We start from the raw sequence: 25,760 nt of genomic DNA, 5'->3' as shown, positions 1-25,760 counted from the left end.
TTATGCCTGTGTTTGATTGAAGAAGTGAATCTTAGATGACCATCACATATGCTTAGAAAAAAAAATTTGTAGGAAGAAGTTCTCCATTTTACTTTATGATGTCAAAGACTTTTATTTTTGACACACAAATAAGAAAAAAAAACAAATCTACAGTGGTATCTTATATTCTTTATGTTTATAAATCAGTTGTAAGACTGTGAATATTCAGTTTGAAATTGTTTACAAAAGCTTATTTTTCATCGTGTTTTCATTAAAAAAAAACCTCAATATACACTCAGATAATTTTTTTTTATTTTATTAAATATATATAAATGACAGAATGAGCATATGAATCTTTATATTTTTAGTGCACTTCTTGCAAACAACAGATTGTTAGATTTTGCTTAGTATTCATTCTGCTTGCCTATATATTATGAAAGATTTCATTCCATTCACAGTAACAGTTAAAGATTGCTAAGTTTGTTTTACATATTTTACAACAAAGCTTCTTAAAATGTGAGTTGTGACCTCATATGGGATTATATAAACATATAATTGCATAATGTGGGAATCATGAAAAATTTGGAGACAGTAAAAGGTATCAAACATTTCCTCAATATTTAATTTTTTATGTAAAAATAAACAAGCACATCCCTCTCTTAGTATGCAAATTTGCCTTCATTTTATTAAAGATGGTAAATGGTTAAAATGGTAAAATTATATCTGTGTACATACACCAAAGAATTGTTTTAAAATAAATTTCTTTATGATTTATTATCAGGAAATGTTTGATTTGTGCACCTGTTTTGTATAACTATGTACCCAAGTTATGTAAAACTTTTCTGGGTGAAAAAGACTTGAGAATGGAAAAAAAAATTAAATCCCTGCTTCAAAATTTTCTTTCTATCATCTTTCTCCCTCTTTAAAATTAAAAACAAAAGAAATATATGAGGGAAGGGAAAGAAAGCAGCACTAATTATTTTGTAGTTTAAGTAGTCTGATCTCCAATTCCCAATACCCTCCTTTTCCTCATCCTAGACCTAAATATCACTCAATGAGGTTCTCTCTCTGTCTCTACTTTATACTTTTATAACCAGTTCTCCATACTTGGTTTATTTTATTTGTGATTCCCCCCACCCCATCCTTTCTCTTTCTCTTCTCCCTTTCATTATTCGATTCCACTTTTTTTGTTTATTCTATTGTGTTATTACCCTTAAAAATTTTAACTATCTCTTGGCTAATTCAAGTAAGAATGAGGTTTGTGAAATTCCTACTTCCCAACTCCATTTATGTATTTATATAATATTCTTCTGTAGAATACCGATTTTAAGACAATAGTAAATGTCTTCTTTCCTCACCACTCTTTCCCTTTCTCTCCTTTCCTCCCTCTATTTTTTCCTCTTTCTTTTCCTGCCTTCTCCTTGGATAAAATTCTTTCTTTCCCCTTTCAGAATGTGAACATTTGCTCATCATTTGATCTTTATAATTGGCTCAGACTCCTTAAGCTATCTAAACTTTCTTTGTCACCTATGTTTACACTTCAAATTTTGACTTCTCTTAACAGGAACATTTAGAAGACATTACTTTTAATAGAGGGTCATTTTCTTTCCAAAGGTTTGAAAAATTTCTTTGGAGTGAACCCTTTTCTTTTGGTATGTTCAACCATTTCTTTCCTGTTTTCTTGCATTTTTATGTAATCTTGTGTGATTCTTATTAGCATTCTCTTGTATGTGATTTATCTTTTCCTGACTTGGTGCAGCATTTTTTTTTAGTCTGAAAAGTTTGGCATTTTTATTTCTGGGTATGTTAAATTTGAAGTTTTGTTAAAGTAGTGACCTGTAATTTCCATTTTAAACCTGAGATTATCTTTTGGTCGCCAATAATTCTGTTCAAATTTTCTTTTTTCTTCTATAAGTTCTTACAACACAATATCCTTCATCTCATCATGCTTCTTGATGAACCTACTTTTTTGGTATTAAATCTTATTTTTATTAATATTTTTGTTTTAGAATTAAAAATAATGATACTACCCCCAACTCCCCCTTGTAACAAGTATTAAAAGGGAGAGGATTTTTAAAAAGATCAGGAAAACCAATTAATACATCAGTCATATCTGATAGTATATGCAATATTGCACATCCCTATTTCCTAACTCTTACTTAAAGAGGAAAAAAAGAGTTTGTCAACTCTTTTCTGAAGTCAAGCATGGTAATGTTAATTACAGAGCATTTTTTTTAGTTTTTTTCCACTTATACTGTTATAATCATTGCACACTATTGTTCAGTTTATTTTAAGGTCCATCAGTTCATGTAAGTTTCTCATGCTTTTCTGAAGATTTCCTATATTATTTGTCATGGAAAAATAGGATTCTATTACATTCAGCTATCTTAATTTGTTTAAACGCTCCTCAGTTGGTGGGCTCCTACTTAGTTTTTTATTCTTTCTTTCCAGAAAATGCAACTGTGAAAAGTTTGGCATATATGATATCTTTCTATATCTGGCCTCTGTGATGTAGAGTCAATCCTTAACATTTGTGTGTTTAACTTCTGTGACTTCAAGTATTTGGATAATTTTATTAGAGGGAGAAAGGAAGAAAGCAAGAGGGGAAGGATGGTGAGGAAAGAATGCATTTTTTCCCCCTATATTTGGGATACTACAGGAGAATATTATATAAATACATAGGTGGAGTTGGGAGAGTAAGGATTTCTTGTAAGAGTAACTTTTACTTGAATTTAGGCAAGAGATAGTTGAAATTTTTAAGAGTAATAATGCAGTAGGATAAGCAGGAAATTCTAATTGAACAATAAAAGGGAGAAGAGAAAGAGAAAGGATGAAAAGGGAAAAAAATCACTTTTGCAATGTCAAACATGCACATTCATAATTATATACAGTAGAGAAAAAGTAAGAGGTGCAATTTGTTTGTGGAGTGGCTGGTATCTTACTAGGTGCATTACTAGTTTTGTCCATTCTACTATTGTAAAGAGCTTTCCAGGCATTAATTGCTTATTTTTACTGTTTGTCTTTAAAACTCAAGTTTTGTGTTCCAAATATATCCCCAAAGCATAGTGCAACTTCTTTGAGCTCTAACCCCAATCATGTGCAGCTTAGTGAGATAATAAAGATGGTAGATAAGCTTCATGCTAGAATGTCTGCAGAGCTATTATCCCTGACTTTGATGTTAACGAATTGATGGGTCATTACGTTCACAAAAAGAAGAAAGTATTAGTGAAGAAAAATATTTTGCCTACGGTCAATTTTATTCTTTGTACTTCATTTTATAGATTATTTCATGGTAACTTCATTAAGAAAAGTTCTTATCAGAAATAAAGTTTCACTATAAATAATTATATAGAGGAAAGGGTATTACTCTAGTGACAGGGTAGTTTTTGGTAGTCTTCTTTATTTCCTGTAGATTCAATGCATCAATATTCATCTTTATGAATTTTGTACTGTTTTCTAAGAACATCATGCACAGAAAAGCTGAGAATTTATTGATTATGCCTAGCAATGGGATAGCTGGATCAAAATTTATGTATGTTTTAGTCACTTTTTAAAGAAAATTGCAAATTACCTTTCAGAACTATTAAACAAATTCCTAGTTCTACAAACAGTACCTTAATATGTAATATGTCTAACCTTAACTATTTATATTTTTTTCCCATGTTCTCCAGTTAGTATGAAATTGTTTGCAAAAGATTGTCTACACCCTACTTATGTATATAAGTATGTACAGAAGTTATCAAAGACAACTTCAATATACAGGTAAGTAATTTTTTTCATTTTATTAAAGATACATTTTTTTAAGTGAAGTCAAATTAGTTTGTATGTGCATTTCCCTTGGGAAAAGTCTTATGGCTGATAGCTTGCATTTATTTCAGAAATCATTCATTCATATCATCTTACAATTTGTTTCATCTTTTAGATCATTTATTTTGGATAGTACATATTTCATGTGTTCTTCCAATTTTTTTTCTTTTGACTTTGTTTTAATACTTTTTGCTATATGACTGGAATTTTGAATTCTATATCTTTTATACATTTATGAATTTATACATTTTTCTCTATACATTTTTCAGGGTTGAGTTTTCCATATTCTGTTCTAGATTATTAGTTCTCTTCCATATTTATCTTGAAGAGTTCTGATTTGACTCCCCAACTCTCCTTTTCCCTCTACCTTCACCTATTTTGATAGATCTCATATCCACTTATGGAGTTCTTATGTCCAAAACATTGTGTGGACAGACTAGATTACTTTCAGATTGTAGAGAATTCTACTTGTCATTGTTGCCAATAAATTCTCTTATTCAGAAATTTTAATCTGAGATTATCTTAAAATTCATAGTATTTCCTTGTCATATTAAAGTTTTTCTTATATGTTCCCATTAAACATCATGAATAAATATAAGAAAACCTCTAATATAATGAAGTACTAGATAAAATGGTAGGAAACAACCTAATTGTTTGATTCTAAGGTTGCTAGAGTTACTGGTATTCCAGTCCTTTGGCATAGATTTAGGGTAAGAATGGATGGGGATTAGTGCTCACCAAGATCTGTAAGCACTCATACTTGAAAGCCCATCTGATAGTGGCTTCCTGATCTTTCCCTGGTGGTATGACATAAATAAGGGTGATTTTGATTTGCATGATTATTGTAGAGAAAAATTTCCTTGGATAGGATGAATGTCTAGTCAGGGAGTGTGGTTACCAAGAAATGTAACTCTTCATCTTTTGCTTTCAGGGCTGGTTCAAGACAGGATTAGCAATAATCTTAGTTTTGTTCCTCTTACACCAAGAAAAAAACCTAACCTTAATTCCATCTTCTTTACATGTCATTTTAAGATCAAAATTGGTTAATGAGTTCCCTTTGAAATCATATTCTTTTCTTTTCTTTTCTTTTTTTTTTTTTTTCCTAGTCAAGGGGCAAAGCTTTATTGCAATATAATGCCATTACAAAGCAGACTGAATTCTAAAGGAATCCAGTAAAAAACAGAAGCAAGGAGATACACTTACACAGCTTTCAATCATAAATATGCAAATTCTATGGCTCACAGTAGGAAGAACTAGTCTCTGGAAGGAGAGCTTCTTGGTTGATCAGATTATTACTGACAAGATTACCAGTCAGCAATATATTAAAGTGGTTTTATTCACTATTGTCTCAGGAGTTTTGATCTGTGGGAGCTTCCTGAGACCAGAAATTATCTGGCTAAGGAGTGGTCAGAATCAGATAACTTGGGTGTGTGAGTTTTCTGAGGCAGATTCTAAAGCTAGAAAAGACCTAGGACTACTGACGCATCAAAACAGAAGCTCCACAAGGTCAGGGACCACAAAATCATGTTATATAATTTTTTCCCCTTCAAGCAGTTATACCCAAAATAATTTGGAACAAAGGGATAGAGGTCTCATCTTCTAGAGCTGCTTCAGGATGAAAAGGGTCTTAGAGCTATCCTTGCCCAGTGGGGGTCTAGACTGAGAAGGGAGACAAGCAACTTGCAGCGGCACCAGCAGCGTCCAGTGCTGAATGTCAGAATCAGGTTATCAGGTGATTTCAGGTTGACCATGTTGTTGGAATTTCATGATTTAGAGTCTGGAAAAAGGAACTTTAACAAGTATATTAAAAATACAAGAAGCAAATATGAGCAAAAGTAAAAAAAAAAATAAAAGTGGAGTTAATAAGGACAATAGCTAGGAACCCCACCCCAGAGGAAGGCTGGGGAGTTGATGAGGCTATCATGAATGTCTCTCATCCAGACAGCTTTTCCTAGGATAAATACCAAAGAATGTTTTCCCCCAAATCCCCAATTTTATTTTCTTGAAGGGGTGGGAGCAGTGTCTGAAGCAGTGGCATCATACACAGTGAAAGGAGCACTTAGATGAATTGGGATGTAAGAACTTAAAAAGGTGTTAAGCATTGGGTAGAGAGATTAACACACAGAGTGGAGATAATAATTAATCTTAAATGAGTTTGATCTCCTTTAGCAAAAACAGGAGCTTTCAGTCTTGAGAGGGAAGGCTTTTACCCAATTAGTAAAGATGACAACAAAATCCTAAAAGCAGTTTAAAATCCCTGAGAGGGGGTTTATGTGTAAAATTCTTCTATCAATCCTCATTCATTCATTCATTCATACATACATTCAATATGTACCTCTTCTCCAGATAGGCTTCAGAAAGGGGAGTTTAGAAGCCCTTTCACAAACTGGGTATATTTGACATATCTGTTTAATTGTTTCTTCTAGCTTATGACCAGTGAAAATAGGTTTCACAAGGATTGGAAAGTATTTTTTTTCAAGTGAGTATGAAGAAGCTTTGTATAGGTGTAGGTATAGGAAGATGGTGTAGAAACATTATGATTGAGTTTGACAGAATAATTTTGGAATGGATATACTACAGTTATCATCATTCTGCCAAGAAATCAAAGAATAGTTAGGTTAAAGTTATTCCCCTGGGGGGGAGGGGTAGCTAATACAATGGGGTGGTATCCAGGATGGGGATGGTGACATTTGGGAAAGGAGCCTTTACAAATAATGCATCAAGTCACATATATGGGCTGCCTTGAGAATGCTGAGGGCAACCCAACAATCCTGAATGCCCCCATTGCTCTCAGTTTTCTAGCCTAAGAGAACTAGAGAGAAAATACTAAGAGCAAAGCTCTCCTAAATAACAAGAAAGAAAGAAAGCTAATCTTAAATGCCTCAATCAGTTATTTGAGTTATTTGAAGGAGTGGTTTTATTCATTCTGCAAAGAACTGGGCTGGGATAAAAAGCTGGCCTGAGGGTGTTTGAAACTGAGCTGAGGAAGTAAATATGCCATGGTTAGGGGCAAATGAGCAGCAGCACAGGCAGTAGAATCTGCAAGCCTGTTTCCCTTGCATATTTAATAGAAGAATTTTTTGCTATTATCAGTTCCATTTCTTTTCATATAACTTTATGAGCATGCAAAATATGAACAACATATTTGGAGTCAGTATAGATATTTACTCTCATTCCTTTTCCCAATTCTAAAACGCTTGAGTGAAAAAATGTTCTGAACCTGGTTGGGGAGGATGGGGTTAAGAATCTCCAATAATTGGTGTAGGGAATTTAGAGGCTTCTTCAGTTAACTCTAAGGTGGGAGGGTCACCCAAAGACACCAAGTTTCTTTGGGAAGTAAGCATGTCTGAGCTTGACCTTACCTTTCATTAGGTAGGGCTAAGGCATGAGCTAGAGATTAGCTTTCAGGATCTTAATGTAAGACTATGTGGGCCTTTAAACAAAGGACTTCATAGACCTCCCTGGGGAGAGTTGGTATGACTTGCAGTCAGAGAAGCCTTTTGAGTAGGGATGTAGCTCAAGATATCATCTAACCCATATTGGTTATGTGCATTGGTCTGGGGTCACGTTCCCTTGGATTTGCCTCTTCAAGGGCAAAAAGAAATTGTGAGTCTTTATGCAATAGTATGGAAAGGAAAGCATCCTAGAGTGGAAAACCATTGTGTCCCCTGGGATCTGAGTGAGGATAGTTGTAGGAAGACTCACTTGTGTTTAAGAAATTTCTCAGTCAGGGGCTATAATCCGTCCCTAGACTAGCTTTATTGGGTATTTATGAGGGAACACTCTGGGATCCCATAGGCTCACTAAAGCTGGGGTGGCATGAGTGGCTTGTCCAGGGATTCCTTGGTCCCAGACAGAGGACTATTTACTCCCAGATTTCAGAGGGAAGATGGGAGGATTTTCAGGGAAGTGCATAAAGTTCATCTGGAGGTCTGAGAAGGAAAAATTGGGGTCTCAACTTCACCATTTAATCACACCCCAACTAGGGAGCAGGACAGGAGGGAATAATAAGAAAGGAATGTTTAAGTAACAGGCCACCAAACTGGCAGGGCAAAAGGGAGGTTTCAAAACAGTTCTTAAATTTTCCTTCAATCCTAATTACTCTAAGGGAGAAAGGGCAGGTGAGACCAGAGTGCTGGGGTAAGACAGAAAACAACCTCCCCTCCACCCTTATACCAGCCACATCCAAAGTTAGTTTAGGTTCAGCCATCATGGTGGAGTAGTTGGGAGCCTGACCAAGCCCCGAACTCCTGGTCCTGAGGAGACTGGAGCACAGGACATTTGGGGGGGGCGGTTTACCCCTGTAGGCAGTCTCTCTTCCCATGGCCCTCCTGACTATACTTGGGGCAAGGGTCATGGAGTTTCCTCTGAAGATAGTTTACAGCCTAGTGACCCTGACTGTGATATCTAAAGCATGAAACCCCATGGTTCTCGGATATGGCAGCAGCTAAAAATTGAGGTTATTCCACATTTTTTGCTCTGATCCTTCAGTCAGCTCCTCTGCAGTTCTTTCAGTCCCTACTTTTAAAGATTTTTAAAGTTGTTTCTAATAGCTGAGTTTGGGAAGTTTGAGGTCCCAAGCAGATTGATTAATAAAAATGTATCTGAAGACAGTACTCCCCTCTGGAGAAGTGGGGTCCAGATTAGTATTATTTTTTAAGAGCTCTATAAGGTGCCCCTGAAAGAAGTCAGGGTTATCCTCATCTCCTTAGGTAACTTTTCTAATTCTTAATTCCCCTTTTCATTCCTTCAGTGAGACAGGTTAAAAGGAGATCCCTTTTCCCTGAAGGGTGGGCTACTGACTTAATGATCAGGTAATTAAATTTAGAGCTCAAAAGAATATCAGTTACCTCCCCAAGTGATTTTATCACTAATAGCAAATTCTACCAATCACAGTTTAGGGCTAGATACATTATTTTAAAAGTTGACCAGGACTTAAACTCATAAGAGATTTTATTTAATATGTTTTATAAAATTAAACTTCTCCTGGTGCAAAGGATCAATCATTATACAGGCTTATAGATTCTTAGTAAATGCATTCCTTGTTTAGAAACTATAAATCCTAAACAGGTTTATTTCTCAGGGCTGATGATGCTTACCCTGATCATTTCAAGAAAATTGGTAAGCTTACAAATTAAGTGGAGTTGACAGAGATTCCAGAGAGGGGGTGAACTTGCTAAATTGCAACTATTTTTAGTGTTTCCATGGGCTGTGCTATTTGATACCTTCCCCCATCCTGTAAAGAGGGAAAGGAGTTCACACCTCATAGTTGGAGGTAAACTGATAAGGCTTAACATGATGACAACAATTCCAAGTAACTTAGTTAGCAATTTTCTAAGTAACAGCCAAATAGTTTTAGCTATAGTTTCTATTTCCTTAAATAAGTTTCCCTTTTGTTTTAGGGAGAAAACAAGACAATTCTTAAAATTGAGATGGAACCAAGTTTAAAATTGACTTATCTTTAGTTAATGAGTCTGAACAAACTGAATTTCAACTTGGTTATTTTCCAAATTTGGGCAAATCTTTTCTCTTGTGAGTCAGGAAAAGATGTCAGTTTTTACTGACAGGCCTCTCAGAAGTCTGACTCTAGATAACTAAAGTTTTAAAGTAGTGGCAAACTGCTTTTCTGTTCTCCTAAAAGTTGCAAAACTCTTCTATTAACACTATAAGTGCAAGTAGGTCCCTTTAGTAGGCTTTCCTTTAAAATTTCTTAGAAATTATTTATCTGTTGGTCAAATAAAAAAACCCCATAAAGTTATCAAATATGAAGCAATTATATCAAATAAATCAGCTAACATTCATATAGCACGTTTTATGCTAAGTACTTCACAACAACATCTATTATTTCTCTTGACAAATTAGAAAACTGGGTAGAGATAAATATATTAGCTAATATATATCCACAATTGAGACAGAGAATGGTGATCTTACCAAATTAAGAGGCTGACTAGCTTTCTGGATGCTGCCAGGGGTACCCAAATTCTTCCCAGGCAGTTCCTGGACAGAACCTGCTGAAAGCTGGGGTGACTGCTTCCGGGGCTCAGGGAATACTGACCATAGAGCCTGATCCCCAACTCCATTCCCATTCCCCCAAGATGGGTTGGGGATATTTGGGCAAGGTTTTGTGGGGTACCCCATTTTGTTTCCCCTATTTCTGCTGGTAAGGCAGAATTTGAATTTTCCTATAGTTGACTTGAGAAGAGTTAGCAAACAAAGAATTGGGCTATATTGATCTTGCTAACAATCCCAACAGACGTTTCACGAAACTTTTTCAATTTTAAACTAGCTCACAGAACAAATATGACACAGACATTCTACACAGAGATACAGATATACATAGAATGACATGAAAGAGGACTGGCCCAGCTTTGCCAAAAGACATAAAATTTTGCCAGAAGCTATCCTATGGCATTTCCATCTTCTCTAGCATCCCAGAGAAGGTTAAAGGATGGCAAAAGTTCCCTAGAAACTTTACAGAAAATTGCAAGAATTTCCCAGTCTTGGCATCCCCAGGACAGGATAATTTGCTAAGCGTGGAGCTCATGATGACCCAGTGACTTGGGGTGTCCTGCTATAGGATTGTGGGAGAAAAAAAATGAGAGGCTTACCCTGACAAGGAGGGAATCAAACCATGGAAGGCTAGACTTTCCTTGTATGGGGCCACCAAATGTTGAGGCTGGGAAAGGGGGACCCCCAAAATTTGGGGTCACAAACTGGTGTTGTGAGATATCTCAAAATAATTTGCAGGTTTGAACCTAGTCAAGCAGCAAAGCTTAATTGCAATATAATGCTATTACAAAGAGGACTGAATTCTAAGGAAATCCAGTCTAAATATTATTTTCTTTGAAATTCATCATTGAAATTTTTAAAAATAAGAAACATTATGATAAATATTCATTCTCAAAAGTTTCTCATCTTTCCTGAATTAGCATTTCTTGTGGAATGTTACTCCATGGGATCTTATCTACTTTTTCTATAAATCCTTTGAAATCTACTCCACCTATATCTAAGATTCAGTTCATACTACATGAATTCCATTCTCCTCTGTCACAGATCCTAAGATGGAATGGATGTTTCCACTGCAGCATTAACTTCTTCCTTATTAGTAAGAAACATATTTTCTACCACTTGAAAATATCATTAAGCAAGTCTACTTTAGCAGATGTGAGGATAATTAAAATCTGGAAAAAAGGAACTGTTTGGAGGTAAAACTAGGGGTGTAGAGACACCATCTTGAGGAAAAGAGGGAGGTTTTTCACCATTATAATACTGATTATGACATTCTAAATTAATTTCAGATTTATTGGGAACTCAATAACCTCAAGACCCAGATGCTACTATTTTTGAGTAAATTTGAGTAAATATATATATATATATAACTCATGTATCAATCATCCTGAAAGATTCTATTATATAAAATAAACTTTGCAGTCTCTTTTAGTTAAAGAGTAAGAAGACAGAGATACCTCATTTCAGAAGACTAACCTAACTTTAGATTATTCCCCAATAGGTAGAAGAAGAGACTTTTTACCCATTGGCCTTGCTTTGCTGTGATACTCCCCTACCTTTTTTCCAGTTCCTCATCACCATCAGAGCTCTTGCATAATCTCAACTGGAAGACAACTCAATCATTGGAGATCAATTTCCATTGATTCCATCCCATCTTCTCCAAAATATTTATTCCTCTATGATTATTATCCAATAACTACTTTTTAGTGTCTGCCTGTTTAATTGTTTCCCTACTTCCCCTCAAAACTCACTTCCCCTATTTCTTCCCCTATTTCTGTCTCTCCTATTTCCCCTACTTCCCCTCAAAACTCACCTGTTCTACCAATGCTCCATATCTATTGTCCTTTATCTTTCCTTTATTTCAAGTTTAAACTCTTTGACAAGGCTATCTACAATTGCTGTCTCTCTCTCTCTCTCTCTCTCTCTCTCTTTTTTTCATCTCATTCATTCTTAACTTTCTGCAATCTGGCTCTTGATCTTATCTATCAACTGAGAGTGATCTTGCTTATATTATAAAAGATCTTTTAATGGCCAGATCTAAAGACCTTTTCTCAATCCTTATTTTTCTTATTTTTCTCAATAATCATAGAGGAATAAATATTTTGGAGAAGATGGGATGGAATCAATGGAAATTGATCACCAATCTTGACTGTGTCTCAATTTGATCTCTTCGCATTAATCTTCCAGATGCAGAATTGAGCTGTTTAATATTTGGTCTAATGTCAACTTTCCAAGAGGTCATGAACTCTATGTAACAGATGTTTGGGGTGGATTCCTCACCTGCAGGTGGAGGAAGTGGTTGTATCCTTGCTCAGAATTCTGGGGCTTGTCATGTTTATACATTTTCTTAGCCTAGGAAAAGATAAAAGGAATAGCATGTTATTTTGATGTGGACTAGAACTTTAGGGAAGTATGAATGAATTAGGAGAGAGAATGTAGTAGGAGAGAAGTCACAACTTGGAACTATATTGATAATAGAAGGAAAGGGGGAAGGGAAGGGAATAAGCCTTTATATAGCATCTGATATATATGAAACACTATGCTAAGCTTTTCACAAATATCTCATTTGATCCTCACAGCAACCCCGTGACATCAGTACTATTATTAGCTCCATTAATAATAAACTTTGATTTGTTTTCTGGAATCTGTGCCTCTGTACTTGCAGGACTGGCTTTGTGGGCCCCATTTTGGGGTTTTCTTGACAGAAATTGGTGTACTATTTCCTTCTCCAACTCATTTTTTACAAATGAGGAAAATGAGGCAGAATAAAGTAACTTGCCTAGGCTCATACAGCTAGTCTCTGAGACCAAATTTGAACTTTTAAAGTTGAGTTTTTCAGTTTCAAGCCCAATGCTCCATCCACTACACAATCTTCTGCCTTCTATTTGACTGCCCTGCTATCATGGTAGCCATTGATAATTTTATAAACTCAACAAAAGAGCAGAGAAAAGATCGTTAAAATAGATGATTGCCTCTGGTTATAAATGAATCTAAAGGTACATGCCATTAACCCTTAGTCACAAGCAAAAGAAGAACCCAGGTTTTTGGAAGTGGGAATGATGGCCAAAATCTATTCAAAGCCAGCCCTGCAAATACAGAGACACAGACTCCAGGAAATTCTTTTTCATCCTTTTCCCAGGGGGAGAAGGAATTGCTTTTCAGCTGCCTTTTTATTATATACACTTGTGTCCAAGTCTTGGCTTTGCTCTTATACTTCTCTAGTCCTCTGTCAATGTTTAGAATAGTATCTCTTCCACAACAGGTATTTAATAGATACTAGTTCCTTTGCCTTCTCTTTCTTATTCCCTTCTAGTCCATATTATCCTATGTGATACATACACTAAGAACTGATCACTCTTGTATGTTGTGAATAGAAGAGATTCAGCTTCTGGAGATGATGTTCTTTGTCAATCAAGAGAGATTAGAATTTTCCTAAGGAATTCTGAAAACCAAATTGGACCAAATTGGGTAAATTCCCCCCAACTCCCTATTCAAATTGTGCTAACATTTCAAAACAACAGCAGGGAAAGCAAACTAGAGGAAAGGCACCATGCAATTCTTGGAAATTGATGCCCTCCACTGGTATATTGTTCTGATTGTAAGCAAATGTTGTAATTGAGTGAAAAATCAATTAGTGCACAGCAAGGGGACATTTTCAGAACATCATACAGTTAGTTAAGCAAAAGCTGTTGCTGGAGCATTCCTGGATAAAAATGGAAAATGTCAAGAGGAAGTAATATTGTAAAGGGAAAATATTTTGAATAAGCTAGCAACTTGTTAAACTAATTTGGTGTGGAGGACCCCATAATATGGGGCAGTTAGGTGGTGCAGCAGATAGATTGTCAGGCTTGAAGGTGGGAAGATAAGTCTTCCTGAGTTCAAACCTGGCCTCTGACATAAGTTGTGAGATACTGGATGAATCACTTAACACAGGTTGCCTCAGTTTCCTCATCTTTAAAATGAGTTGGAAAATGAAATGTCAAATCACTCCAGTATTTTTTGCCAAGAAAACCCCAAATGGGGTCATAGTCAAATATAACTAAAACAACTGGAAAAAAACTGAGTTTTATTCTAGTTTATAAAAGGACTAGAATTAACACTCACTCTTGAAAAAAATATATATAGTATTCCTATAGGAAATAACCTAATTTGATCCTTCACTCCCTGAAAGCCTGCTTTTTTGGTTCTCTGTTCACTCTCTTTCATAAACAGTTGACTAGGGACAATTCAGAGCAGCTGCTGGTGCAGTGGATAGAAAGCCAGTTCTGGAGTCAGGAAGACCTGAATTCAAATCCAGCTCTGCTACTTACTAACTGTGTGATCTTTGGACAAGTCATTTATCCCCATTTGCCTCAGTTTTCTCACCTATAAAAGGAGCTGGAGGAAGAAATGGAAAACCAGTCCAGTGTCCCTGACAAGAAAACCCTAAATGGGGGTCACAGAGTCAGACATGCCTTAAAAATGACTGAACAGGGACAGTTCTATTTCACTATGTCCTTTTCTAGAAGGTTCTGTAGAAGCAATATACAAACAATTAATTAGTTATGAGCTTCACTCATTTTTTCCTAGGTTTAGAGACTGGCTCTATGTTTTAAGAGAACATATTTGTTATTTGGTATGGTTTGTATCCTCCATTCCATCCCTCTTGCACATGGTACTGACTCAGTATGTCATCTGGTGTGACTACACCTGCTCCATTTTAGCACTGCTCTATCATGCATAAAAGTTCAAGCAATGCTGTTTAACTGGAATCATGCTGAGAGTTTCCAGTTCATTCAAACAACATCTGTGAGATTTGCATGGATTAACATTCAGATGACAGAAATCTAACTTTGGTTTAAATAAAGAGAGGACAGAAATGGGCATATAGTAGAGAAAATTGTGTGAGACTTCTCCCTGAAACAAATCAATTATGAGTTAAATTACAAAAGATTTCCTGGCTGCTTTGTTAATTCATTTAGGTTACATTACCAATTTCCTTACAAAGAAAATATTGTTGGAAACTTGAATATTCTTTTGTTTCCTGCAAGTGAGAAAGAGTATTTCTATAAAATGAAAGCTTTTAAAAATGCCCACTGTATGCATTTGCAATATGATAAGTTCTGAGAACTGTTTTGGAGATTGGGCTTTATTCTGTGGTATGTTGACTTACACTTTCTAGGGAAATGAATTGCTAGTCTTCCTTTCCCACTCCCACTTCCATATCCCCTTAAATAAAGTAGAAAAAGAATGCAGTAATTAGGAAAGTAAGTGGCAATGTAAGTGGTAACAAAGTAGAAAAGAAATATTCTGAGTGGCAATAAGTAGTAATTTTTTTGGGGTGTGATTTGATATTTGAAAGTATTATTTTAATAATTAAAACAAGCAGTTGGCCTAAGGAAGTCTACTAATCAACAGACATTTGTTAAGTGCCTACTATGTGGCAATCTAGGAATGAAAAGATAAAAATGAAACAGTTTTTGGCTTCAAGGAGTTTGATGGAAACAAGGCATATACATATAATAAGCAAATATGCAAAAAAGTCTAAAAAGTAGTTGCCTACTGATACACCTAGGACTAGTGACAATTTATTCATCCCTAATGATAAAAAAAAAGGCATTAGGCAGTTTAATATTTTTGGGATTATGTGACATCAGGAAATATAAATTTTTTTCTTAACTACTAAGAAATTCTGGTATTTGATTGCTAGTCTAGGTTACATTATTGTAGGGTTTATTCTAACCCTATTCTCAAATTAGCTAAGTGCCCTTTAATATCTATGTTTGACTTTAGACACAATTGTAGAGTAGATATAGTTTGGCTTTAGTATTTCTTTTAAAAATTATTTTCCATTTTGTTCTGTTATAAAATAGACAAGTGGTCCATTTTAGCACTGCTCTTTTAGCACCTGAAGACATCAGCTATTATATTCTATACTGTCTAATGAATTGTATATCACTTACCCTTATATAGAGAGACTGGACTGACCATCCCTTGAGATTAGCTTGTATTTCTTTCTTTCTTTCTTTCTTTCTTTCTTTCTTTCTTTCTTTCTTTCTTTCTTTCTTTCTTTCTTTCTTTCTTTCTTTCTTTCTTTCTTTCTTTCTTTCTTTCTTTTAATAACTTTTTATTTACAAGTTATATGTATGGGTAATTTTACAGCATTGCCAATTGCCAATTTTTCCCCTCCTTCCCCCCACTCGCTCGCCTAGATGGCATATCGACCAATACATGTTAAATATGTTAAAGTATAAATTAAATATAAAATAAGTATACATGTCCAAACAGTTATTTTGCTGTACAAAAAGAATCAGACTTTGAAATAGTGTACAATTAGCTTGTGAAGGAAATCAAAAAGGCAGGCAGACAAATATATAGGGATTGGGAATTCAATGTAACAGTTCTTAGTCACATTCCAGCATTCTTTCACTGGGTATAGCTGGTTCAATTCATTACTGCTCTATTGGAATTGATTTGGTTCATCTCATTGCTAAAGATAGCCATATCCATCAGAATTGATCATCAGATAGTATTGTTATTGAAGTGTTTAATGATGTTTCACTCAGCATCAGTTCGTCTAAGTCTCTCCAGGCCTTTCTGAAATCCTCCTGTTGGTCATTTCTTACTGAACAATAATATTCCATAACATTCATATACCATAACTTATTCAGCCATTCTCCAACTGATGGGCATCCACTCAGTTTCCAGTTTCTGGCCAGTACAAACAGGGCTGCCACAAACATTTTGGCACATACAGGTCCCTTTCCCTTCTTTATGATCTCTTTGGGATATAAGCCCAGTAGTAACACTGCTGGATCAAAGGATATGCACAATTTGATAACTTTTTAAGCATTGTTCCAAATCCCTCTCCAGAATGGCTGCATGTATTCATAATTCCACCAACAATGTATTAGTGTCCCTGTTTTCCCACATCCCTGCCAACATTCTGCATTATCTTTTCCTGTCATTCTAGCCAAGAGATTAGCTTCTATTTCAAAGCTTGGTTAAACAAATTGTGGTATATATAGGTATGTACATGTGAAATTAAAAAATGAAATATTATTGCATTGTAAGAAATATATACATAGGATATAAGGATATAAGGAATTCTGAAAAAATACAGGAAGACTTTTTATTACATGATGCATCATGAAGAAAGTAGCAGCAAGATCATAAAAAAGTAACACTAAAAGGCAATTTATCCCAGATTAATGTTAATGATTAGTTATAGTCCTGCAGAACAGATAGTGAAACACTTTCTTCTGAGTAGCAAGCTAAGTATTATGGGTGAGAAATGTTACATACACAGAGGCAAAAGTCAGTATTGCTTAACAGATTGTTGTTTTTGTTGCGAGGTAGAGTGTATGCATAGGTTAAGATATAATGGGGGGGGGGGGCAGCTAGATGGTGCAGTGGATAAAGCACCAAGTCAGGAGGATCTGAGTTCAAATATGGTCTCAGATACTTAACACTTCCTAGCTGTGTGACCTTGGGCAAGTCACTTAACCCCAATTGCCTCAGCAAAAATAAATAAATAAATAAATAAATAAAGATATAATGGGGGAAGTATATGATGTAAAAACAAAAAAGCATCACTAAAATAAAATTTAACTCCCTCCCCCACATTACCTTTGTTTCAAGATTTACCTATTGTTGGTTCCTCATGACAGCTGCTCCTGACTGTTTATCTAGTTTAGGATACACTGTTATTAGAAGAAGAAGATCGTCTGAGATCAAATGTGGAAGGATGAATAGCTGCTTACCAAAGTCTGTAAGGGTTTGAAGCTGCCAACTTCTTCAAAGCTGGAGACCCTTTAAGTGCTTCAGAACACTTGTTTGGAAGTTGAAAATTAGCCTGGGTATGGGGAAGGGAGGATAAGAGAAAAGTTAGATAGTATTTGTAATTTGTTTTGTACTGGGAGTTTGAGAAAGGAGGGGAGTTTGATCATGGGAATTTAGAAATAGTGAGCATATCATTAAAGAGTTTTTCATGACTGTTTCATGACTCATAAAAGTGGGAGAAAGACTAAAGGAAAGAATGAATGAGACAATGAGAGCTAGGGGTAAGGGAGGAAGCATTAAATTCTGAATAGAGAGGAAATGTTGCCTTGCCTGAACTTTTATGAATAAACTCATGCTTTAATTCTGACCTCTGAATATCCTTTGATTCTTCTCACCACCAAAGAGTTCTGAAATTATTGTGTTATATTATATTATGTCTGTGAATATAATAGACTTTTAAAGGCTATTCTCTATGCTTTTCTCATTTCTTTTTGTCTTCTGTATTAAATTTGCTTCAACCAGCATATAAGTGCTTTTTATTGCAAGGTGGGAATAAAAACAAACAAACAAAAATAAAAAATAAAATAGTTTTTGCCCTCAAAGTTTACATTCTACTGGGAGGGGGGAGAGGAATATATAATACTTAAACAGTTAAATGAATTGTCTGGATTTATAATTTCCTTTGCTGTAGACAACTCATGATAAGGAAAATATACCAATGCGAATTGTTAACTATTCTGCAATTTTTAGTCTTAGAGAGGTGACTAGATCACTGAGATATTGAGTGACTTATATAAGGTCACACTGAGGAGCCAGGACGTATTAGAAATGTGGTTCTACTTGTTTCATTCAATATCAGGTTATAGAAGTCTTTCCAGGCTTTTTAAAAATCAGTTTGTTCATCATTTTTTATAGAACAATAATATTCCATTACTTTCATATACCACAACTTGTTGTCATCCCTCAATTAAAGGGCATCTACTAATTTTCCAATTCTTTGCTACCACAAAAAGAACTACTACAAATATTTTTGCATATGTGGGTCCTTTTCCTTCCTTTATGATTTCTTTGGGATGCAGATCCAGTAGTGATACTGCTGGGTCAAAAATTATGCGTGGTTTTATAGCTCTTTGAGCATAGTTCCAAATAGCTCTCCAGAATAGTTGGATCATTTCACAGCTCCACTAACAAGGCATTGATATTCCAGTTTTCTCATATCCTCTTCAACATTTATCATTATCTTTTCCTGTTAACTTCACCAATCTGAGAGGTATGAGGTAATACCTTAATGTAGTGTGCTTTCTAGAGCCCCCATGCTGGGGTGCCAAAATATACTGTCTGGACTAGCTCTCTGGAAGATCTCAGAGCCAGCCTGAGTCCTTGGTCTCAGTGGAGGAGTGAAGAAGGCAGGAGACCCATGAAGATGGTCAAAGATGGAGTCTATTTATTTCTACTCCTCTCAGCCCCTAAATACCTTCGTATGATTACATCACTATAGCACACTGAGCATGTGCCAACTGTAGAACCATTACATCACGACATCACCATAGCACACTGCTCAAGTGCTAACTGTGGAAGCATTACATCATCACACCACACTGAGCAAGTGCTAACTATAAGCACCCTGCTATTGATATGTAAATGTCTTTTCTTACTGTAAGTATCCTTTGCTTCAAGTAGAACTCTCCCTCCTTGACTTCTCAGAAGGGTGAAAGCCCTTAGGGAAGATGGGGAGCCAAACTAGACATTGTCAGCAGGTTCACTCTGGGCTGATGGGTCTTATATCTTACCCAGAGTTCCCCCACTACCTGCAGCCCTTTACATCTCAGAGTTGTTTTAATTTGCATTTCTCTAATCAATATTGATTTAGAGCATTTTTTATATGACTATATATTTTTTATATTACTGTAGATAGATAGCTTTAATTTCTTCATCTGAAAATTGTCTGTATCTTTTTGATTGGGGAATGACTTTCATTCTTATAAATTTGACACAGTTCTTTATCAGAAACATTGACTGTATAAATTTTTCCCCAGCATTGTACTTTCCTTTTAATCTTGTTTCAGTTAATTTTGTTTGTACAAAACATTTTTAATTTAATGTAAACAAACTTGTCCATTTTGTATTTCATAATGTTCTCTAGTTCTTTTTTGGTCATAAATTTTTCCTGTCTCCAAAGATCTTATAGATAAATTATTGCTTGCTCTTCTAATTTGTTTGTAGTATCACCTCTTATACCCAAAGCATGTACCCATTTTATCCTTATTTTGGTGTAGGGTGTGAAGTGTAGCCATATGCCGAGTTTCTGACATTATTTTCCAGTTTTTCCAGCAATTTTTTGTGAAATAATGAGTTCTTATCCCAGAAGCTGGAATTTGGAGGCTTATCAAATATTAGATTACTATATCATAATTACTGTGTTGTGTGTATTTAATCTATTCCACTGATCCACTACTCTATTTCTTAGCCAGTACTAAATGGTTTTGATGACTGCTGCTTTATAATTTAGTTGTAGGTCTGGTTCTGCTAGGTCACCATTCTTTGTATTTTTTCCCATTAATTCCCTTGCTATTTTTGACCTTTTGTTCTTCCAGATAAATTTTATTATTTTTTTCTAGTTCTACAAAATAATTTTTTTTGGCAGTTTGGCACTGTTTGGCACTGAACAAAATAATTTTTTGGCAGTTTGGCATTTGTATGGCACCAATTTAAGTAAAATTGGCATTTTTATTATATTAGCTTGGCTTACATCTATGAGCAATTGATATTTTTCTAATTTTTTAGATCTGACTTTATTTGTGTGAGAAGTATTTTGTAATTATGGCATTTAGTTCCTGGGTTTGGTGAGGGTGATAAGCTGAAAGTATAAACAAGATTTTACAGGATAAATTGGACATAATTAATAGAAGAAAGTCACTAGCAATTAAGAAAGAGTGACACTCCAATGCTAAATAAACTATTTGAAAAAATAGGGATTGAAGGAGTCCTACCAAACTCCTTTTATGACACAGACATGGTACTGATACCTAAACCAGGTAGGCTGAAAACAGAGAAAGAAAATTATAGACCAATCTCCCTAATGAATATTGATGCTAAAATCTTAAATAAAATATTAGCAAAAAGATTACAGAAAATCATCCCCAGGATAATACACTATGACCAAGTAGGATTTATACCAGGAATGCAGGGCTGGTTCAATATTAGGAAAACTATTAGCATAATTGACTATATCAATAACCAAACAAACAAAAACCATATGATCATCTCAATAGATGCAGAAAAAGCATTTGATAAAATCCAACAGCCATTCCTAATAAAAACACTTGAGAGCATAGGAATAAATGGACTTTTCCTTAAAATAGTCAGGAGCATATATTTAAAACCATCAGTAAGCATCATATGCAATGGGGAAAAACTGGAACCATTCCCTGTAAGATCTGGAGTGAAGCAAGGTTGCTCTCTATTACCATTATTATTTAATATCGTATTAGAAACACTAGCCTCGGCAATAAGAGTCGAGAAAGATATTAAAGGAATTAGAGTAGGCAATGAAGAAACCAAACTATCACTCTTTGCAGATGATATGATGGTATACCTAGAGAACCCCAGAGATTCTACTAAAAAGCTATTAGAAATAATTCATAATTTTAGCAAAGTAGCAGGATACAAAATAAATCCCCATAAATCCTCAGCATTTTTATACATCTCCAACAAAACCCAACAGCAAGAGATACAAAGAGAAATTCCATTCAGAATAACTGTTGATACCATAAAATATTTGGGAATCTATTTGCCAAAGGAAAGTCAGGAATTATATGAGCAAAATTATAAAAAAGTCTCCACACAAATAAAGTCAGACTTAAATAATTGGAAAAATATTAAGTGCTCTTGGATCGGCTGAGCGAACATAATAAAGATGACAATACTCCCTAAACTAATCTATTTATTTAGTGCTATACCAATCAGACTTCCAAGAAAATATTTTAATGATCTAGAAAAAATAACAACAAAATTCATATGGAACAATAAAAAGTCGAGAATCTCAAGGGAATTAATGAAAAAAAATCAAATGAAGGTGGCCTAGCTGTACCTGATCTAAAATTATATTATAAAGCAGCAGTCACTAAAACCATTTGGTATTGGCTAAGAAATAGATTAGTGGATCAGTGGAAAAGGTTAGGTTCACAAGACAGAATAGTCAACTATAGCAATCTAGTGTTTGACAAACGCAAAGCCCCTAACTTCTGGGAAAAGAATTCATTATTTGATAAAAACTGCTGGGATAATTGGAAATTAGTATGGCAGAAATTGGGCATGGACCCACACTTAACACCATATACCAAGATAAGATCAAAATGGGTTCATGACCTAGGCATAAAGAACGAGATTATAAATAAATTAGAGGAACATAGAATAGTTTATCTCTCAGACTTGTGGAGGAGAAAGAAATTTGTGACCAAAGATGAACTAGAGACCATTACTGATCACAAAATAGAAAATTTCGATTACATCAAATTAAAAAGCCTTTGTACAAACAAAACTAATGCAAACAAGATTAGAAGGGAAGCAACAAACTGGGAAAACATCTTCACAGTTAAAGGTTCTGATAAAGGCCTCATTTCTAAAATATATAGAGAACTGACTCAAATTTATAAGAAATCAAGCCATTCTCCAATTGATAAATGGTCAAAGGATATGAACAGACAATTTTCAGAGGATGAAATTGAAACTATTACCACTCATATGAAAGAGTGTTCCAAATCATTATTGATCAGAGAAATGCAAATTAAGACAACTCTGAAATACCACTACACACCTGTCAGATTGGCTAAGATGACAGGAAAAAACAATGATGAATGTTGGAGGGGATGCGGGAAAACTGGGACACTAATGCATTGTTGGTGGAGTTGTGAACGAATCCAACCATTCTGGAGAGCAATCTGGAATTATGCCCAAAAAATTATCAACTTGTGCATACCCTTTGATCCAGCAGTGTTTCTATTGGGCTTATATCCCAAAGAAATACTAAAGAAGGGAAAGGGACCTGTATGTGCCAAAATGTTTGTAGCAGCCCTATTTGTAGTGGCCAGAAACTGGAAATTGAATGGATGCCCATCAATTGGAGAATGGCTGGGTAAATTGTGGTATATGAATGTTATGGAATATTATTGTTCTGTAAGAAATGACCAGCAGGATGAATACAGAGAGGACTGGCGAGACTTACATGAACTGATGCTAAGTGAAATGAGCAGAACCAGGAGATCATTATACACTTCGACAACGATATTGTATGAGGACATATTTTGATGGAAGTGGATTTCTTTGACAAAGAGACCTAACTGAGTTTCAATTGATAAATGACAGACAGAAACAGCTACACCCAAAGAAAGAACACTGGGAAATGAATGTAAATTATCTGCATTTTTGTTTTTCTTCCCGGGTTATTTATACCTTCTGAATCCAATTCTCCCTATGCAACAAGAGAACTGTTCGGTTCTGCAAACATATATTGTATCTAGGATATACTGCAACATATCCAACATATAAAGGACTGCTTGCCATCTAGGGGAGGGGGTGGAGGGAGAGAGGGGAAAAAAATCGGAAAAGAAACGAGTGCAAGGGATAATGTTGTCAATATAAAGTAATCATTAAATAAAAATTAAAAAAAAAAAAGAAAGAGTGACAAAGCCTTCATAGAAAAGATAGGATTTTAGATGGGACTCCAAAAAAGCTAGGGAAACAAGGAGGTGGAGATTAGGAGAAAAATGAATTTAGACATGGGGAAAAGCCATTATAAATACCTTTGCATTAGGAGATGGAATATCTTGTCTGAGGAAGGCAAACTCCACAGGATCTTATGGTATTAGAAAAGGAAAGAATCTCTAGATAGAAGAGAGTAGGAAAACTTTGAAGTATTTGGTACTTGGTACTTGGTAGAAAAGAGGAAGATGATGATTCAGCAAAGGCCAACCAAAAAACGTCAGTCAGCTATGAGAACAGTGTCTTATAGGAAGGGGTGGTTAATGGTCAAAAACTGCTGAAAAAGTAAAAAATGATTACCAAGTCTGGAAAAGATCATAGGATTAAGCAACACAATTCAGAATATCAGAAAGTTTTACTTTTATTTTTATTTATTTTTATTTATTCATTTATTTATTTATTTTTAAATTTTTATTTAATAATTACTTTATATTGACAGAATCCATGCCAGGATATATATATATATATATTTTACAACATTATCCTTTGCACTCGTTTCTGTTCCAATTTTTTTCCCCTCCCTCCCTCCACCCCCTCCCCTAGATGGCAAGCAGTCCTTTATATGTTGGATATGTTGTAGTATATCCTAGATACAATATATGTTTGCAGAACCGAACAGTTCTCTTGTTGCATAGGGAGAATTGGATTCAGAAGGTATAAATAACCCGGGAAGAAAAACAAAAATGCAGATAGTTTACATTCGTTTCCCAGTGTTCTTTCTTTGGGTGTAGCTGCTTTTGTCCGTCATTTATCAATTGAAACTCAGTTAGGTCTCTTTGTCAAAGAAATCCACTTCCATCAAAATATGTCCTCATACAATATCGTTGTCGAAGTGTATAATGATCTCCTGGTTCTGCTCATTTCACTTAGCATCAGTTCATGTAAGTCTCGCCAGTCCTCTCTGTATTCATCCTGCTGGTCATTTCTTACAGAACAATAATATTCCATAACATTCATATACCACAATTTACCCAGCCATTCTCCAATTGATGGGCATCCATTCAATTTCCAGTTTCTGGCCACTACAAATAGGGCTGCTACAAACATTTTGGTACATACAGGTCCCTTTCCCTTCTTTAGTATTTCTTTGGGATATAAGCCCAATAGAAACACTGCTGGATCAAAGGGTATGCACAAATTGATAATTTTTTGGGCATAATTCCAGATTGCTCTCCAGAATGGTTGGATTCGTTCACAACTCCACCAACAATGCATTAGTGTCCCAGTTTTCCTGCATCCTCTCCAACATTCATCATTATTTTTTCCTGTCATCTTAGCCAATCTGACAGGTATGTAGTGGTATCTCAGAGTTGTCTTAATTTGCATTTCTCTGATCAATAATGATTTGGAACACTCTTTCATATGAGTGGTAATAGTTTCAATTTCATCCTCTGAAAATTGTCTGTTCATATCCTTTGACCATTTATCAATTGGAGAATGGCTTGATTTCTTATAAATTTGAGTCAGTTCTCTATATATTTTGGAAATGAGGCCTTTATCAGAACCTTTAACTGTGAAGATGTTTTCCCAGTTTGTTGCTTCCCTTCTAATCTTGTTTGCATTAGTTTTGTTTGTACAAAGGCTTTTTAATTTGATGTAATCAAAATTTTCTATTTTGTGATCAGTAATGGTTTCTAGTTCATCTTTGGTCACAAATTTCTTTCTCCTCCACAAGTCTGAGAGATAAACTATTCTATGTTCCTTTAATTTATTTATAATCTCGTTCTTTATGCCTAGGTCATGGACCCATTTTGATCTTATCTTGGTATATGGTGTTAAGTGTGGGTCCATGCCTAATTTTGATCTTATCTTGGTATATGGTGTTAAGTGTGGGTCCATGCCTAATTTCTGCCATACTAATTTCCAATTATCCCAGCAGTTTTTTTTAATCAAATAATGAATTCTTTTCCCAGAAGTTAGGGGCTTTGCGTTTGTCAAACACTAGATTGCTATAGTTGACTATTCTGTCTTGTGAGCCTAACCTTTCCCACTGACCCACTAATCTATTTCTTAGCCAATACCAAATGGTTTTGGTGACTGCTGCTTTATAATATAATTTTAGATCAGGTACAGCTAGGCCACCTTCATTTGATTTTTTTTTATTAATTCCCTTGAGATTCTCGACTTTTTATTGTTCCATATGAATTTTGTTGTTATTTTTTCTAGATCATTAAAATATTTTCTTGGAAGTCTGATTGGTATAGCACTAAATAAATAGATTAGTTTAGGGAGTATTGTCATCTTTATTATGTTCGCTCAGCCGATCCAAGAGCACTTAATATTTTTCCAATTATTTAAGTCTGACTTTATTTGTGTGGAGACTTTTTTATAATTTTGCTCATATAATTCCTGACTTTCCTTTGGTAGATAGATTCACAAATATTTTATGATATCAACAGTTATTCTGAATGGAATTTCTCTTTGTATCTCTTGCTGTTGGGCTT

General features: G+C 35.1%; 1 long non-coding RNA gene across 2 annotated transcripts; it reads right to left on the bottom strand.

The window, feature by feature from the left end:
- Positions 1–4,514: 4,514 nt before the first annotated feature.
- LOC127558010 (uncharacterized) lies at positions 4,515–23,454 on the bottom strand. 2 transcript variants are annotated; one of them, XR_007952698.1, is made up of 4 exons: positions 23,358–23,454; positions 17,538–17,629; positions 12,076–12,147; positions 4,515–5,576 (listed from the first exon to the last, which is right to left on the bottom strand). It is a non-coding gene; the product is annotated as an uncharacterized LOC127558010 (long non-coding RNA). The 2 variants fall into 2 exon arrangements; XR_007952697.1 differs by having other exon boundaries at positions 4,515–5,563.
- Between the last annotated feature and the right edge of the window lie 2,306 nt (positions 23,455–25,760).

The sequence above is a fragment of the Antechinus flavipes genome, chromosome 3 (genome assembly GCF_016432865.1).
Source record: "Antechinus flavipes isolate AdamAnt ecotype Samford, QLD, Australia chromosome 3, AdamAnt_v2, whole genome shotgun sequence".
NCBI lineage: Eukaryota > Metazoa > Chordata > Mammalia > Dasyuromorphia > Dasyuridae > Antechinus > Antechinus flavipes.
The sequence above is the reverse complement of the archived record's forward strand: the minus strand, read 5'-3'. Positions and strand labels throughout refer to the sequence as shown.